This window comes from Podarcis liolepis (genome assembly GCF_965112155.1).
Source record: "Podarcis liolepis genome assembly, chromosome: 7".
In the NCBI taxonomy this organism is placed as follows: Eukaryota; Metazoa; Chordata; class Lepidosauria; order Squamata; family Lacertidae; genus Podarcis; species Podarcis liolepis.
The window spans coordinates 46,102,314-46,108,164 of record NC_139561.1 but is presented as its reverse complement, the minus strand read 5'-3'; positions in this window follow the sequence as shown (position 1 = coordinate 46,108,164).

The window sequence follows — 5,851 nt, the reverse complement described above, 5'->3', positions numbered from 1 at the left end:
GCAGAATTGCTTGCCCGAAGGGGAATTGATTTGGGATAAAAAGAAAATGGGGGGTGGGGAATGTATGTGTAAGAAAGCAAGAGACAGGCAGAGACTGCCTGAAAACTTTGGAATTGTACAGTGTGCAGGTTATTTGCCTGCCGTTTGGAGTTTAACCCTCCATTCCACCCCCCAGCAGATCTTGAGTCAATTCCTTGATTTCTGAGCCTAATGGAAAAACAATATTCCTGCTGTAGAAGTCTTCAAGGGCTCTTGCATAGCTTTGGGGGGGGGGGAATAAGCAGCTCACTGCAAATTTCAAGAGGGGAGATTTGGTAGGGTTTGCCAGAGCTGTGTGCCAAGGAAGGCTTGGCAACAATGTGTGAGATCAGTGTCTGCTCACACACACACCCCTTTCCTTTCCCTCAACTGGAAAAAGAGAAGGGGGCTAAAGGAAAACAACAACCCAACTGCTTCTGTTTTGGATTTGCAGCTATAATTAGGAGCAAGTATGATGGCCCTTCCACACCATCATGATTTTATGAGGGAGGATTCAAGTGGGTACCTGGAAATTTAGGTGTGGATTAAAGCCTTTGTGCAACAAATTCACCTCAAATTGACTTTACAGTTAGAAAAGTTGCAGGGAAATGCACTGAAAACCATGAAATGAATGAAGTATAAATGTCCTGCAAACAAATCAGGATTAATGCAGGATGAAAGTTCATTATCCTATAATGTCCTTGCAAACAAATCAGAACTGCTCAATAAAGATCAGATGTAATCTAATCTCTGTGTAAACTTTATGCAACCAAATCAGCATGAATGCTACTAAGTAGGTCATTTGGAAGGGCCCTTAGTTAACTGAGGCAGATCTTGTTCTGGCTTGTTAGAGATTAAGCATTTCTGGTTAACTGGCCAAGTAGGGCCAGGGAGGTAGACAAAAATTCCATAATGCTCTCAAAGGGAGTTTCTTTGTGACGGATCTTCTTAACTAGGTCTACTTCACCTTGGCTACTCCCATGGCTTGGCATACTTTCTTTTGGTGAGAGAATGGATGGTCAAGTGCAAGTGAGATGTTGGCACAGAAATTCAATAACTGGAGATCCTTCTGAACCCCCTTCTTCTCTAGCTGGAAGTGATTTCATCAAAGTATCTGCATGTGAAAAAGAACAAAACTGTCAGCCTTGAAATGAGGGTGTTAAAAAGGAGCACAGAGGTCTAACTTGCTTTTTGTGCGGAGCAAAATCCTAATAGGGGAGGCTGATCTGTTCAAGTGTTAATTCTGTGAGTCTTCCATCTCTTGCTCAGCCCATACTTTTGTGTGAATAAGCTTTGTGTGACAGAAATGCCAGCGGTCTCACAGGCCTACAAACACACAGACGCCAGCCCTGCTGTGTATGGGCAAGGGGTCCTCTCGGATTGCTCCATCCACCCACCAGAAATATTTCTGGACTGATATATAGCCACAACTGGAAGAGGAGTTGGCTCCATGCTGTTACACAGTGTAATGGGATTGTGATCATGAAGACACTATACAGGGTACAGATTTGGGGGGGGGGGGAATCAAATAAAAAGGAGGGAAGAAATGCTACCAGATTCCAGCGACCTTCAATCTTAGGAAACCAAACCCATGGGATGTGCTGGGACCTGCATAACCTTTTACAGTTAAGAAACTGGTCTGTTATGTAACACTTGTATTAGAATTTAACCGTGGGATTGTGCTTCCTTGAACTGTACAACAAGGTATGCCTGAGCTAGAATGCAGGGAGAAATGGCAGCCTCTGTTCTGATTCATTTATGGAGTGGTTACATGACAATGAGGATTGTTGTAAACAAAAATCTGCCTCCCCCCCCCCTTATGTTGTATCCAAGAGCGCGTATAGAGTCCTTACATAGGTTCCCTATTGGTAGGAGAAAATAACAGAGGCCAACAAGAGAATAATGAGAAGCAAATCAGCTAGCAAGCCTGATCTTTATTGATCTGTTGCAACAGGGTCCTCACTCACCACATGCAGGAGGGAGGAGGAACCCAGAACCAAGGTGTGCCTGCCCTTTCATCTCAGAGAGAACATACTGTACAATGGTACCTCAGGTTAAGTACTTAATTCATTCTGGAGATCCATACCTGAAACTGTTCTTAACCTGAAGCACCACTTTAGCTAATGGGGCCTCCCGCTGCCGCTGTGCCGCTGGAGCACGATTTCTGTTCTCATCCTGAAGCAAAGTTCTTAACCCGAGGTACTATTTCTGGGTTAGCGGAGTCTGTAACCTGAAGCGTATGTAACCTGAAGTGTATGTAACCCGAGGTACCACTGTATAGACATTTTAAATTCCCTGCCCTGGAGCTCCTGACCACACCTCCATACATCATACATACATCACAGGAGGGGTGTAAAGCCAAGACCACCACCCCACACACCTACATCACAGAAAGGTGGTCTAAAACAGAAATTTGAATGTTCTTTTTCCTGTCTGCCAGGTTATCTGTTTGCCTTTCCTGATTGCCTTTCCTGATAGTCTGTCACCCATTAAAATGCTGATTACTCAATTCCTGAGACAATGGGAAGGCTCCCTGAAGTGGTCAGTTTGGGAATCATAAATGGTTTCAGGTTGGTCTTCCTGTGCTGATCTATGTACGTGCTTGGTTGGTACACTTATGAACATTTAACATATATCTAAGACCTCAACATTCCTATCACAGGATTCAAACATTCATCCTAATTCGCTTGCAAGGAATTCACTCATTCACTTTGCAACACATTTCCCTGTCACTTTCTTAAAAAGCCCTCAAAAGTGGGCTTGTTGTCCTATGGCAGTTCTTCCTCTTTAATTGCACAAAAAGTATGTGCTTGAATTCCTACCACAAAAAAATTGACAGTCTGGAGGTTCCCATAGTTAAAACATCCACACACTGAATCTAGCAAAGGGTTCCGTCTACAATGTCAAACAAGTAGGAAAGCTGTCGTCTCACCAGCAGGAGTGCCATGCAGCGTGTATGGCCCTGGCACTGAAATTTGTGGGTGTCTGATGCCTTCATGGGAATGTTGTGAGTGCTCGCATACCCAGGGCCCCAGGGAATTGGCACCTATGCTCACCAGAGAAGAGTTCTCTCCCTTCAGTTCACAAAAAGGGTCACCATCAAAGAGATGAGAAAGACTGCTCAGATGAGGAGTTGCCTCACCAGGAGAGAATGTTCCCTTCTTGTTCCTGAAAGGCTCCTGTCAGTGGTAATAATCAATTATCCAGGACCTTGAGGATGCTCTGCATACTGTATTGCAGAAAGATATCTGTGAGATAAGGGAAGGCAGGAAAATGATCCTGAGAGAGAACTTTAAGGCCTCACTGACACAGTCTTCAAAGTGAGGGCAGAGAGGTTTCATTGCCTGAGGGATGTTAGCAATATTTGCCCCTCATTTACACAATTGTATATGAAATTGTAGTCCACAATGCTGTCCTCCTCATGTCCTCCTCAGGTACTGAATATTCTTCTAGAATTTATTCAGTCAAACGTGGTGCAAAACAAAAAGTTCAGGTTTAAAGCAAAAGCAAAAGCCAGACATCTCCAGGAATAGAGGAACACAGGGATATGCCTTTTACTCAGACTATTGGTCCATCTAGCTTTGCGCTGTCTGCATTGACTGGCAATTGCTCTCCATTGTTTTAGGCAGGGAGCATTCCCAACCCTACCTGGAGATGCTGAGCATTGAATCTGGAACCTTCTGCAAACAAGCATATCATCTAATACTGTGATATAGGCATTTCTGAAATTGGGAGGTATAAGATTTCTACTGTATTAAAAGGTTTGGGCCCAGTGCAGTGGAACCAGTCATGCTGCCCTAAGGTGTTAGGAGAGGTAGCAAGAGAGTGAACATGTGAGAGTGTCTATGCGTGTGTCAATTGAAGAGAGGCAGATTTATATTTTTGTTTACTTTGAAAAGTAACAGGTGACAGAAAAGTACTATTTAAGGACTTTACTGACTTAAGTTTTAATACACAACAGAGAAAGAGGGGAACTGCAATTCCCAGAGACCCCAGCCAACAGGGATAAAGGCAAGAATACTGGGAGTTATAGTAAGGTTACCAGACCTCCCCATTTCCCGGGGACAGTCCCCGGATTTACAAATCAGTCCCCTGACAAATTCTATCATTCCTATTGAATGAAGTTGAAAGTGTCCCCGGAATCATTGAAAAAAAATCTGGGACCCTTAAGCTATAGTCTATATTATATTAGCGACTCTTTCACTCTATTAGTTTAATAGAGTTAATTTTATTCTGTTTTATTCAGAGGGAAGTGTGCCTGTGTTGGAGGGGTGAGGCAGGGGGAATCCCCCAAAGAGACAAGCAGACATACCATGGAACCAGAGAGCACAGTGCAAAAAACTGTTCCTTATTGACATGAAAGAAACAATTAAGCAACATACCGAAGGAGAAAAGGAGTTCATAGTAGCAAAGATTTCTGCAATCCTCGCTCCCCACCAACCCCCAGTGAGCACCCCATAGATCAGTGGTCCAGACACGACAAGGAGCAGTCAAACGCCAAGGGCTTGGCAGGCAGATAGAGCTGCATGAGCAGAGACAGCTGGGGGCAGGAATGCAAGCCAGATCGGACCTGCTGTTGGTGCAAAGACCACCTTGCAAGAAGAGGGCATAACCAGGGAGATCCACACAGGCAGACGTGCCAGCGAGGCCACTGTGATCACCAGCCACTTGCGGCAGCTTATAGAGAAGCAGGGAGAGTTCACCAAATTCCTCTGTGATGGAGACCCCACATTTCTTACCACATGCAGAATCTGATTGCTCCAGCCCAAGGAGGCAGCAAAGAGTCTCCCAGTGCCTGTGGACGTGGTGCCACAGCATTGAGTGTGCAAACCTGCACCACCAGATCTCTAATACCCTCCTGGAGTGTGGTGAAGCAACTGCCACCTCTGGCCACATGCACCAACCAGCCTCCTACACTCCACAGTTGCCACAAAGCAACAAGACCTCAGCGACAGCTCTGGGTGCAGAACATACACATGTGGACAGCTGGACAGTGACCTCCACCACCAAGACACCCACATTCTTCACTACAAGTGCATGATACACTAGCACCAGAGTTTCCGCCCTACGGCTCCCACCACCTCCAATCTCCTTCTCCTCCTTGCCAACACTACCTGCCAAGGACTCCGTCTGTGTCTCTAACAGGGTAGCAGCATCACTCGCCCCGTCATCCTCAGCAACTAGGCAGGGCTGACCTCCAAAATTGCTAGGAGTGGAAACTCCCTTCCCCCAAGACTTTCACACACACTGGAGGTGGCAGCTCCTCCAGATTCTCTTCCATTATCCCAAGGCCCAACTTTGAAGGTGGCCTTGGGGGCAGCAGAGGCACCAGTTTGGGGTGTGCTGCAGGTTGGCGTTGTGGCACTTCAGTATCCTATGGAGGGGTACTTGTGGCATGGTGGAGATGGCACGGAGAGAGGCAGCTGTTGGGAGGGTAAGCACCAAATCTATGGTGGCTGCTGATCTGCAGAGGAGCAGCATGTCTGTATGCACAGAGAAGAGGAGCAGGACTCTCGACACCATGGACAGCTCACAAGCTCATTGTCCTGGAACAGTGTCCCACATACCCTTGGAGGGCTGTCACACACAAGGGGAGCACACCCACCTCCAGGGCTCAAAGATTAATGGGAGAGAAGAAGCAGCCAGCCACCACAGCAATGGCACAGCTGTTCCCCACAGGACTGGGCTCCTTTGGGAGGATGTGCAAGATACAAATTAAATAAAGGAATAAATATAAATAAATCTCTGCAACCTCAACCCCTTGACTGCACAAAGACAGCATTCCTCCAAGTTTCCCTGATTTCCTGTCCCAGATGCTATCCAAGTCGTGGCC